Genomic DNA, 13735 nt, shown 5'->3' with positions numbered 1-13735 from the left:
CGCAAGCACCGGTGGATGGCGGGTTTCTTGGTTTGTGCCACAAAACCAAGTTGGCGGGCGGCGGTTGAAGACGCCAAGTCGTGGAGGCACGGGCGTCGGTCTCGGGACTGGCAGAGGAACGGGCGTCGACAGCGTCTAGGGCCTCGCTGCGGGCGAGGAGGTGACGGGCGTCGGGCGGCGTCTAGGGCCGTCAGAAGGCCGAGGCGGGAACGGCATCCAGGGCCACGGCGTGGAGGCGGGAATCTTCCCGCGCGTGGAGTTTTGGCGGTTTTCTCAAAACCGGCCACCTACCCGGGTTTCGCGGACCCTCCAAAAACCGCGGACCGGATCCTCATCCCCACGGCGCCATCGCAGAGAAGACTTCGACTCGAAGAAAGAACCTTGGCCGTCGGATGAGTCCTTGTATCTTTTTCAGGTTTTGCCCCTACGGGCTTTCTAGTTTAATTTTAGCTCTTAGGAGTAGTTTAGTCTTTAGCCAAGGAGGTTAGGAGATTAAAAGGGAGAGGAGGACAGCAGCAAGGGGTGCGCTTTTCTTTTCTGGAGACCTCTCCTCCGTGCGCCTCCTCCCTCTCTCTCTGTTCTTCCTTCCTCTCCTTACAGTAGGATTTTGGTGAATGGATTTTTGAGACTTTGTATTGAAATTGATCGGAAAAGGAGGCCCTAACCTCCTTGTGCCCTCCGGGCTTTTGAATTTGCATCAATTTCATACTTTGTGGCCTCCATGAGTTGAGTTTTGGTTCTCCACATTTTGTTCTTTGTGCATGAGATTGAGGGTGGTTTCTAGATGATTTTGTGACTCCTTGGGGTGCTTCTAATCCATCTAGCCTAGTGCTAAAATCCCCGGAATCACGAGCCACTTCAATTCGAAATTTTCGCGTTCTTGAGAAAACCCCGTTCTTGATCGGTATTTCTTCGATTCCTCCTTTCTCATGGAGTGATTCTTCAATTCCTTCGGTGGACATGTTCACAAGGTCTTTGTGATCATGCCTGCAAAATTTGGTGGGTTTCGGACCTCGTTTGATCATCTGATCGTCGATTTCTCAAACCAAAAATCGAGCAGTTTTTCTCGGGCAGAATTTTTCCTTATCACCGGTTGAACCGGCGTTCGTCAATGAACAACCGGTGATCAGGGTTTTCTCAGTGTGACAGGGTTTCTTGCGTGTGCACCGGTTGATTTCTTGAATCTTCGCTTTTCACTTCGTCGGATCAACCAGTGCTAATGTTTTTGCATACACCGGTGCATTGAGCTTCTGTTTTTTGATCGTCGGATCAACCGGTGCTTGTTGTATCGTTTTGAGGTCTCTCTGGAAAACTGCACCGGCGTTTGGGTTTGATTTTGTCGGATCATCCGGTGTACTATCGCCGGTTGAACCGACGCTGTTTAAACCGTAGCGTCGGTTTAACCGGTGAGTGATTCTTATCTGCTGCCGGCTTTGTGACCTCGGTTGAACCGGTGAAGATTTTCTTCGCACGTCGGTTTAACCAGTGTTCATATACCGTGCTATCTTTGCTGCTTGCTCTCCGCTCTTGATCCGATCTCTTCGCGGCTAGCTCCTAGAGTTTTTGCTTGGTGTCTAGCTCAGCAATAGCTACACTTTGCACACTCTAGAAGAGAGGATTTGGGTGTACTCTTGGGATTTGACCAAATCGGTTTCGCTCGTGAATTTTTTAATTGGCTCCCATTCACCCCCCCTCTGGTCGTCTTTTCGGTCCCTCACTGAGCTTTTCATATATTTTGATATATACTACATTTATGTCACAAATAATACAATTCTAGTACTTTCAGATAGATTAGTTTATTTGGAAGTAAATTCACTTAGATGCCCCTAATTAATTACAGTTAATTTTTATATATGATATCACCAGTAAATTGTTCGGTTCCAGCTTCAATTAATCAGTAGCACATCTATTTTAATTTGTTACCAAAACTAACATATTTAGCGGCAAATTTTGATCTTAAACAAAGAAAAAGGATCCTAAATAATTGCTCTTGCAATTTTTTTGTATTCATGTCACGGCTCTTTGCCAAACTATGCCCAAAGTGTGGCTAATAATTTGTTTGTCACACCTTAGGAGAGAGAGTTGAAAACCTGTATGTAACAAGCCACAAATATGATGGGACACGTTATGGACACAAGAACGATGAACCAAGGATGCCATTTTGTTTGAACCACTCTATAGCCAATATGCGGAGGAAGTAGGGATGTTTTCTACGACGACGATTACTACTACTGCTACATCCAACTTGAAGGACTCAAGGATGATGAAGGATAAATTAGTTGGAAAGATGAAATAACTGATGAAGGATATGATATATATGGAGAGATTATATATATCGATGTGGGAATATATATATATGGTTTACGGGTCCGATATTGCTTTCAGTTCTTGGTCCCATCAACACTATTCTAAAACTCAGCACCCAAACATATCATAAACAAGTTGTAGCATATATGTTCATCGGTCGGTCCCACGTAATATAACAAACTCCACAAGAAAAAGGAGGAGCCATGCATGGCCTGGCCAGCACCCTCTGGCATCTCCTCCTCATCATATAATAATTAAGCCAAAGCTATAGCATCATGTATGTTAAATTATCAGAGCTGATCACACACAATACCTTTTGAATTGATTGTATGATGTTACAGCTCGTGGGGTATGCATGCTTATGCATATGCATATGAAAATGTTCTATTAATCTATTATATATCAAGCATATAATGCACCTAGCTCATATGGAGGAGCACATTCATTGTTCTAGTATAAATTTTGATGAGACGTTTTAACTTTTTTGTGTCACCTGCTGCTTGTAAGCATGGCTCCTATCTCCTTGGAGTTTCTTTTGGAGTATATATACCAGTATACATGCATTATCACTGTGGGTTCTATGTAATGCATTACATGCACTGCTACACCGGTGATTGCAGAAGCGCCGAAATGGTTTGTATGAAATGGTTAATTGATATATGTTCTTGTGTCTTGAATTATCTAACTTGTCTAATATCTTGTTGTTGTGTCATTTTTTTTTCAGAACACTGAGTTGGATTCACGTGAATTGTTCATGGGCGAGCTAGTAGCACTTCAAGAAGAACTAGCTGGATGGCTTGTGGACTACGTGGTGAAGCCAGGATCTGAGTACAGCATAATCTAGGTGTAATGTCTAGATCGTATCGTTCTTGTCAAGCATTGTAATATATTTGGTGTATGGACTAGATGTTCTTAAACTTGATGCGTGGACTCTATATTTTTTATTATGATGTTTTAACTCTCTCATTTGATTTCAATGTATAATATCTTATGGTTCAATTCTGCTGCAATAATTATGTATTATATATGCTATACAAATGTTGTATTATTGATATCTGAATATATTTTTTTAGTTGGAAAATAGTCATCACCGCCGGTTCTAAACAACGGTTTTTTAACCGGCGGTGATGCTCCACCCATCACCGCCGGTTCTACAATAACCGGCGGTGATAGCCCTCTCATCACCAACGACATAAATCCAACGCCTCCCGAACCGTTGGTGATGCTCCTTACGAACCGGCGGTTATGGGGGGTGCTGGAGTAGTGGTAGATTTCTAGGTCAAGACGCAAGCATCGGTTTAAGTTACAAGATCACGATCTGTCAGAAAATTCTTTCTGGAAAGAAACGTCTTGCAAATTATTCACCACATTTCACCTGCATGCATTATCTTCTCTCTGACTAAATACGCAGCATGCATGACACACTGAATGGAAGTACATGCTTGTCCACATGCCAATCTTGTTTTCTTTTGGTAAACTACTCGTAGCTTGTTCATGGGATTGAAGCTCTGTGTGCTTGAAAGAAACTACACGTAGGTAAATAAACTACACATGCCAATGTGGACGTATATATATGGAAAACACAAAATTGTTAGTTTGGTGCCATATCGGCGACATGTAGACATCTAACATGTTCATCATTAAATAATTTAAAGGAGCTTTCGTCACAAGCTAGTAGGAGGTTAGTTGATCGTTGAGTTTGATCAATGGTCGGCATCACATATGCAGGGTCCCATAAATTATGTGATAATAAATCTACATACCTAGGTGCACTTGTGTCTCTGACTAGGTATCGATCCATCACATGTCAGACATTTATACCTTCATCAATTTTGATATAATATAATTTCCAAATACAATGATGGGGAAAAGAAATTGAGGGATATGGGAGTTAAATTATTTTTTTTGGATTCAAGACTCTGAGGAATTCAATTCGATCACATGAGCTGATATGTGAGATGTCTGTGGCGACTTTGTCAATCTCGAGGATTCACCGACTCAGTCTTTGAAGATGCTCATAAGGGTAGAGTTTGCGTACGTGCATTCTTAGGGGTGAGTGTGTGTATGTGCATTGTGAGTGTCAGTGTTGTACTATCACAAAAAAAACAATTGAAAGTTGTGGCCATCACCTCAGTATATTTCACATTGGTGTATATATGTATTATTTATGCAATTTTGAATTTCAGTCTTTGTTGCTTCTAAAATTCTCTTTGATTGACTTCATGAATTCTGAAATGACGACAAGAGATATATTGATTGTCCTTCCCAGTTTGAAATTGAAATCTGTAATTTTTTTAAGAGCCAAAGGGTGTCATAATACAAATGAGGGACTCGACCAATTTGCTACATACCGCGCTAATCCTGTATTTCTTTATTTTTAGATAGTCACTAATTATATTTATCCACATTAAAGGTAAAAAATCCAATTTAGTAGATGAGTATTTATTGAGGCACATTATTACTGGACTCTTGCTACTTCATTATTAGTTCCTTCTTCTCACAAAATGTGTTTACTTGATTTTATTTTGCAAGCAGCTATATAATTACTTCATAAGTACCAATAATACTACCTAACTACCTATGACGTTTTGATTTGATATCTCAACCATGGCTAAAATTTAGCTAGCTTGATATATGAGCTCTCTGTTTCACAACTAGTAGTCACATCTTAATTTATACCCATCATTGTGTTTGGTTAAATGTCGAAGTATCCAAGATTATGCTTTACTTTAATGTTTTACAACTGGGGATACTAGATTACTTGAGTTTCTTAATACATGGACAATGCATGCAGTTTTCTTTCCCTTCTTGGAAAAGGAAAGGTCATGGTTATCCTATTACGACTCTGAGAAAGCTAAACTAATGAGCTTGTGTTGTCATGTTTGTACCCTTGATATAAAAATGTATTTTTTTTTTGTCGATGGTAAACACATAGGTTTCGCTAGCTAGCTACATCGTTTTGATTTGATATGGCATCCATGGCCAAAATTTAGCTAGCATGGTATGCACCATCGCTGTGTATGGTCAAATAATAATGCTTTGCAAATTACAACTCACATCTCAAGTTATGCTCATCATTGTGTTTGGTTAAATGTCAGAATATCCAAGATTACGCTTTAATTTACAACTAGGTATACTAGATACTTGACTTTTTTTCACTATTGGACTTGGACCATGCATGCTGTTTCTCTTGCCCTTCTTGGAAAAGGAAATTAAAGCATGTTATCCTACAGCTACTCTGAAAAAGCTAAACTAATGAACTTGTGCTGTCCGGTTCCTAGCCATTGTATGCATTTCTCAAGAAAACAAATGTAATTTTCTCATTGATGATACTTGATACATGCATAGATGCTAAATTATTCGTTTAGGCATCAGAAACTAGACCTCGCTTATTGACCAATTATGAAGGCAATATCAGGCTTTTACTTCAGATACAAACATACTATATGCATACTGAGGGGAGTATAGATAATATAATATAAGGAAGCGCTAGGCAAACCCATAATAAGGCTGATGAAAGTGTAATGATGGTGAATTGCTTCATCTATACCTATTTCTAAAGCGAGTAAGGTTTCCACCTCAAATTTTGGTTTGATCCGTCTTGTGTCATTGACATGTGGATCTTAGTCCATCCCGTATGCAAGTCCGACTAGTCTTTCATCAATCGAAATCCGGACAGTTCAATCTTAATCCCAATCGAATCCCGGACAATCAATGCCTCGCATGATCACAACACAGCATATACATGGAGTGAACGAACACAAAATTGGTGATATTTTGTAGATCTACTATATATGTTACCCGTATTTAGCAACGCACGGGCATTATGCTAGTAACTAGTAAAAGGGCGTGCCACATATTTTATGGCTGGTTTTAACTGCTGAAACTACTACAAAAAGTGCAATCATTGTCGGTTCAAACAAACAGACAGTGATAATATTGCTATCACTACCAGGTTGAGCTACAAACCGGAAGCGACGCTTGTCAGCTGCTGGTTCCAAGTCCGCAGTGATGGTCGGTTTGGAAATGGCAGTGGTGATTACGGGTTCTGTGCTAGTGTGCCCTTGCTTAGTTGCTTACCCTACTGATATACTGTGTAAAAGGTCAGGAGAGAGAGAGAGAGAGAGAGAGAGAGAGAGAGAGAGAGAGAGTGAATCACTTGATGTATACAGTAGCTGACAAGAGGAACAAGAGAATATCTGAGTGTAAGTTTTTGTCAAGGTTGGTGCTAAAGTACAAATAGAATGTGTATATTATTATTTCTAGCTATGCCATATAGTCCTACGACGAGTGGGTGCATATATGTAGGCGTGTTTGGCAAGTGGCAAGAAAGCACCACAAACAGTGAACATGCATGTTTGTGTTCATGTGGAAAAGGTGACTATACCCCCGAAAGTCTAGCTAGGGACATATTCCCAAAGGGAATGTTGTCCAGTAGAAGACAAGAGCATGGATATAGAATAATGCATGGGAGTTTTGTGACAACAATTGGAACATATATAGGTGCATTTGGCTCCTTATTCAGAGAATCAATGAATCATGGATTGAGTAGAAACGATTTGCCTACTAGCTGCATCCCTTTCTCTCACCAGGAGATGCATTATAAGTGGAGCCATTGTGCATTGATCATGTTTTGGAGTTTTCTTAAAAATAATATAATGCATGGACCACAAACTGCATGTATATACCCAAATTTCCATTATATTTATATTTGAGGCCCAGCTTTTGTTCATTTAATTCCCAATACCAAAAAAAAAAGCTGCCAGTAGCCTAGAACTTCTTATCTAGTAGCCTAGGAGACTTATCTTACAAACAACACAAAAGATTCATCGGTTACATTAATAATTATCAGATAAACCACATATGTGTGGTTTATGGTAAAGGAGAAACTCTACCAATTGGCTACAAAATCCCATCAAACAGCTAGCTCTAGTTGCTAAGCTAGTTTGATGTGGCAAAATCTTCAACTGTTCTAGTGAGACTCGTTGAGTTACTGTGCAGACTCACTCCTAATTCAACACCCCCCTCAATGCACTCTCCTCTATCCCTCAAACAATATGGAATACATTGCTGGAATTTGTTTTTGAAAAATTTATGGTACGAACCAGGACTTGAACTCAATACAGTACCAAGTTATTATATATATGTAAATGGATTTGCTTGTTCATATGGAAAGAATGTGTCGTCTTGCCAATGTGGTATAGCACACAAGTAGTAGATAGTGCATCATGCACCAGAATGCATGCAAGTCAACCCTATAGGCAACAAGGAGGACCACAGAAGAGTCCATTATTAGGCTCAACGGCTTAGGGCAAGAGCCCATGAAATGGGTCGGCCCAGAGGACAAAGCTGTGCCCCCATGCACATGGCCCAATGCAACACTCCTAAGCTAATCATGGTCGATCAGACCACACAGCATCCACTAGACCTCTCCCTTTTGTAACCACCACATGATGATGCCACCTTCATAACCTGTAAACCTTTATCAGACATATATACTGCACGCACCAGAACTCTGAACAATTGAGCATCGTGCTGATGGCTTCCACTGAAAAGAAGAAAAAAAAGGAAAGAAAAAAAAGTGTTGGGTGATGGCAACATGGGCCCCATAATTTGGTAGCTGTGCCTCGTCAAGAATCCAGCGGCTTATGGGAGAAGCCAGTACAAGGAGTGGCAGCATATGCGTCGGCTTAGTTCACATCCCAGCTTCTACGTCAAAAAATCCAGAAAAATCCAGAAGTTGTTCGAGAATGCTTCGGCTTTTTGGTGCGAGGAAGCTAATGCCGGCCGGGGTCGTCGTGACAAAAAAAAAAGAGCAATATGCCGTTGGGAGGTCGTTGTCATGAGAATCATGTGCCAGCAGGGTAAAAAGTAATTAAATCAGGCCAGGTAACTTTCCAGCATGATATTCGATCAGGTAAAACATAAAAAATAAAGAGCATCACGGTAGCTTTTCTCTCTACCTCACCTAATTCCGTAGCTATCATGCATGCATTTTCTTCTAGATGCAATTTATAACGTCGAGCCAACAAGACAATGGACATGGTACACATGGGACCTGTCCACGTACAACGTAAAGGAGCAAGCTCATGTATACGTTTATAGATATTGAGTTGCGCGCATATACCGACCAGTCGGATCCAAAAGTTTAATTAAGATGATAGGAAAAGATGATCGCAACGTAACTCTTATACTTGAATGGTTTATTTGTGTTCAAGAATTCTTCAGGAAGACACAAAAAAAATCGGCAGGTTTATTTGTGTTCAAGAACTTTATTTGAAACCTGCATGCATCGATGCAGCTCTTGCATTGTGGCCATGTTTAGTTAGTGAAATTTTTTGGATTTTGACACTGTAGCACTTTCGTTGTTATTTGGCAATTAATATCTGATTATGGACTAATTAGACTTAATAGATTCATCTCGTCATTTATAGTTAAACTGTGTAATTAGTTATTTTTTTCAACTATATTTAATACTTCATGTATGTGGCGATGTGATGGGTACTGTAGAATTTTTTTTGGGAAGGGCTGTAAGAGTAGGCTCGGTACACTGCCAGCTAGCTGCATATGTTTGAGTAACACGAAACAGGTCAGGCTAGGCAGTAGAGCTGTACAGTGGCCGTTAGGTCAGCTGTTGAGTCATTTAAACACATGGGTCCTCGTAGGCATTTATATGCAGGCGATCTTTTCACCGGATCAGAACTACGCCTGCAGAGAAGATGACTGCCGAGCTAGCAGCAGAAGCCCTTTTTTCCTTTTGTCTGTCTCCTTGCTGATGATCACTTGACACTACTAAAAAAAAAGCCTTAGGTCCATCCCAAAAATACCAGTATGGAGATGAACCGGTATCTATGGTAGTATAGGTACCGGTTCATCTCCATACCGGTACTTTTGGGGTGGATAGAATCTTTGAATGGGTCTTAGGCACCGGTTGATATTATCAACCGGTACCTAAGTCTCTCCATAGATACCGGGTGTTAATTTTTATATTAGTACCGGGTGGTACCTATAGACGAGCCTTAGGTACCGGTTGGTGTTACCAACCGGTACCTTAGACTCATCCATGTGTTACTTTAAAAGGAATATATTTCCTTCTCCATCAGAACAACTGTGTAGCTGAGATGGTAAAGAAGCAACGCACTAGGCTAGAGGTCACGAGGCTTAAGTACCGGTTATTTTACCCGGTACCAAAAGCTCGAGTCATTGGTACCACTTTCGGGGTACCGGTTCAAAAAACCGGTACCAAAGGGCACATACAACCGGTGCCCTTAGACATTTTTCTAGTAGTGCTTCCTTTTTTTTGGCGTTTTCATTCTCTACCTTCCAATCAGAAGGAATCAGAGATGCTTTTGTTGACACACGAGAAAGTGCTACATGGCAAATCAGGTTTTATATATATATATATATATATATATATATATATATATATATATATATATATATATATATATACACGCAATTATATATAAACTTATGTGTGATTATATGATGGATTGAATCACTGAAACTATGGTAGTGAGGATGACATGCTTATACAGCGAAAAAGGGCACCATGTTTTCCTCGAGGGCACTTAATTTGCAAGGTGATGCTTGCATGGCTTGTCAAAAAGGCCCTGGCTGACAGCGCCAAAAGATGAATTCTGTCGCTATAACATGCTACCAAGCGACGCTGCAGATATTTGTTTTATTCTTCTAGCTATTGTTGTTCGTTGCAGCACAGTTCTACGCAATTGTTTTTGGCCGTCATACTCATACATGCTACCAAATCTTTGTTTTGTTCCACATATATACCTCCAATAATCCATGTGTGTACTTTAAGTGCTTGCTACGAGAATCACATGGAGGCTTGAGCTGAACGAGAAGAATTGATGTGTCCACACTTGCTTCTAGATGGAATGACGAGCTAGAAATGTTTAGTTGAGTTACAGTGGTTTCATTTCTACGATCAGCAGAAGATATTATCTCAATTATTTCTTTTTTAGTGTTTTGAACTTTTGATAGTCTCGTTGTTGGGAGATAACTAGGAGCTACAGAAAATTTAAACCTAATAACTAGTACAGAGGTGCCAAACTTTAGAGCACGAGAAATGTAACAGTCCTCGAGAATCGGGTAGTTTCTATTTAAGGTTGCAATTTCTTAACCGCGGCAGTTTCCACTCCTGCCAATAGTTTAGCACACTAGCCATATTTGTTGTTCATATCCAAGGATTTTATATATATATAAGAAGGATTCTTCTCTTTTTGTGCTGCACTTATATAAAGAAGGACTTTCAGCCTCTCAGAGATTGCTAAAAAAGAATGAGAGCAACACATTCATATGGCGTGAACTTGTTGGTTAATCAATTTTATCATTTAGTCGTCTCTTTCCTTTTCTCTGCAACTTTACAGGGTAAAACATCAATCTCTCAGCCGGTTGTAAAGGAACACAACATAGCTCCGATCCTTACTGGACGGACTAGTTACATCAATTCGTTTCAACCTCCTACTCTCAAAAAAATTTCGGTTCACTTTATTTCTCTGACGACCCTATCGATTGATGCAGTTACGATTCGACCTGCAGACTCTGTGCCTCAACATGAGTTTTTGGGGTGCTTGCTGTTGCTGGTCCTGGTACGCTAGTAACTGTGCATTTGCCTTCTCGTTCAGCTCAAGATCTGCTTCTAGATAGATGCAACGTGATGAGGGTCCAAATTCAACACAGCTAGTCGGCTACAGAGATCGTACGGTGAAACATCTTCAGAAGGCACTGACACTATCTGATGTTTCTTTCCATTTATTGTTTTACAACTTTCGTTATTAGTAACCAATCAAGCCTTGAGCAGTTCATGACAAGTGATCTGACTAGCTCTCCTTTCTGGAGAAACTCATCAACTCGATTGAGCCTTTGATGCTTTTTCACTTTGTTTCTCTTTCCCCTTCCATCTCTCTCCATGGAGACATCAGAACCAAATAAAAGGATGCCGATATCGGCAATAATCATGCCACCGAATATGCATCCAAACCATCAAGCTCGACCGTTGTCATCTTCTGCTTCCACAGTACTCACCCACTCACTTTGTGACACCAAAGCTTAAGGCATGATGTTTGCAGTTTTGAGGAATTCATGAACGAATCACTGAAAAAATCAACAAGGAGTTAATTAAACACCTACCACCTGCCATGGTTATATATAAGAATCGATGAATCTACAGGTACATCTACTGGAGATGTGTGTGTGTGCGCGCGCGCACACACACATTGTTGTTGGCTGTCGCTACCATCAGCTGATCCATCGGAGGAAAAGAGACCTTGCCCGGAGCAGCGGAGGGCTTTGCTCTCCAGCTTTTTAGATCCCAGAAAACGGGCAGAGAAAGAAAGTGTCCCCATTGGAAAAGGGCTAAAGGCAGGCCATGTATCCCTCTTTTGAATCAACAGGTTTGTATTGTCACTATTGACTAGGAACTGGTCTCCTGATCACTAGGTGTCACAAAGAGCTTTGGTACTGTCAACCGAAAATAGACTGACCAGCAATCCAGCATCCTTCTCACTTTAGAGGTTGCATTGCAGCAGAAATAAGGGTACAATAATGATAAACATGCATGGCAAAGTTAAGGAATCTACTCCTATATATCTAGGAACAAAGAAGAGCTGCTTGATTGGTAGAAGGTGCCGTAAATAGGTTTTCCTCCTTTCTTTTAGGATGATGGCTTCCTGACATAAATTGTTTCATAGAAGATCCTTGATCATGTTTGGTGGATGAAAACATAGTGACAGTGCTTTTTTTTTTGCTTACTTTGACAAGTAAACGCTGGGCATTGGGCGATCCGATCCATGGATTTCGACATTTCGTGCTCGTATAAATGTTGATTTCTCATAAATTTCAATCAATTTCTAGACTCGCATACATTTTGTAGGCTCCTTCATTAGACTGGTTGTTGACAATTAGATATCATTTTAGCCACTAATTGGACCCAATCAGTGCTTCTGGTGCATGACCACTAGTTTCCAGTTGCTGCTAATCTATTCAATAACCACTGAGCTAGCGTGATTTAAAATGATTAAATTTGACAGATGACAGAGCCATGCATGATCTGCATATGCTCCAATTAATCCTTAATTAATCTGATTAAGGTAGAATAGTTTCTCAATACTGTACTAGCTAGATCAAACATTCTTAGGGCATGTTTGGAGGAGGCGCTAAACCATTTAGCCCCCCTCTTTTAGCCCCTTTTTAGTCCCTTGGTAGCCAAATAAAAGGGCTAAAAGAGGAAAAAGGGGCTAAAAGAGGGACCAAAAGGGTGTGGGTCTGGCTAAAGGGGACTAAAAGTTTCAGATTTCCACCACAGCCCCCAATTAATGAATGTGCCCGGCTGTCATTGCGGCTACCAGACCAATGTTATCGTAAACGTTAAAGGGTAAACAGTCAGTCACCCTTTGTTTAGTGTTTAGGCCGTTTAGACAGTCTAAATGGTTTTATTTATATATATATAGACACACACGTAAATGTCAAATATGCTAGAAGTCTACATATTTGCATATGTAAAATGTAACTATTCTGCCAAATAATTTTTTTGGAAGAAATCTAAATCCCACAACATTTCATATACTTACGATCCTACTTGGTTCGGTATTGATTATGGTTGTTATAATTCTCCTATGGACTAAATTATGAATTAAATGATCATTTAGCTCATTTAACCATGTTTAACTCGACTCTGTTTAGATGATTTAGATGAACTTTAACAGTTTAAACGGTCCAACAGTTTATGGCCTAAACGACACGGGTGAGCTCTGTTTACCGTTTAAACACCGTTTAAACGGCCGTTTAGGTGAACAGAGGCCGGAGCAGCCACTATCGCCGCACGCTCTCTAGCCGGATCCACGCTCGAGGAGCTCGCCACCACCGCTCGGAGCCCACCTCTTGGAATCCGCCTTGCTGAGGTCCCACGGCTGCCGTGCCTCACCGGCCACCGCCACTTGCAGCCCCCGCAACCGCACATGCCTCGCCTCCACCTCGAGGTAGCCGCCGAGGAGCTTGGGTCACGATGGAGGAGGGGGAGGGCGTGCAACGGAGGAGTGACGGTGCAGGAGTCTCCTGCGGGTCGTGACCCTACTGCGCGAATGAGGAGGGTGGGCTCGGGTCATGACCTAGCGACGCAGCGGTAGAGGGGGAAGGTGCGGGTGGCAGCACGGGGCGAGACAGCTTAGAAAGATGGGAAGATGCTGGATCCACACGATGGGAGGGTGGTGCATCGATGTTGGTGTAGGACACTCTTCGGACTGAAGAGGTGTCACAACAGCTCGATCCGTCAGGGGCGAAGCCCAGGAAAAATAACTACAACCAAAGTGACAGCACGAAAATCAAAGCAACAGTGTAATTGCTCGGTATTCCCTATCAATGTATAATTACAAGGGGTGTATTTATAGCTCAATTGCTCACCTATCCACCT

Source organism: Panicum virgatum, chromosome 6N, assembly GCF_016808335.1.
Source record: "Panicum virgatum strain AP13 chromosome 6N, P.virgatum_v5, whole genome shotgun sequence".
In the NCBI taxonomy this organism is placed as follows: Eukaryota; Viridiplantae; Streptophyta; class Magnoliopsida; order Poales; family Poaceae; genus Panicum; species Panicum virgatum.
Note: the sequence above shows the minus strand (reverse complement) of the source record.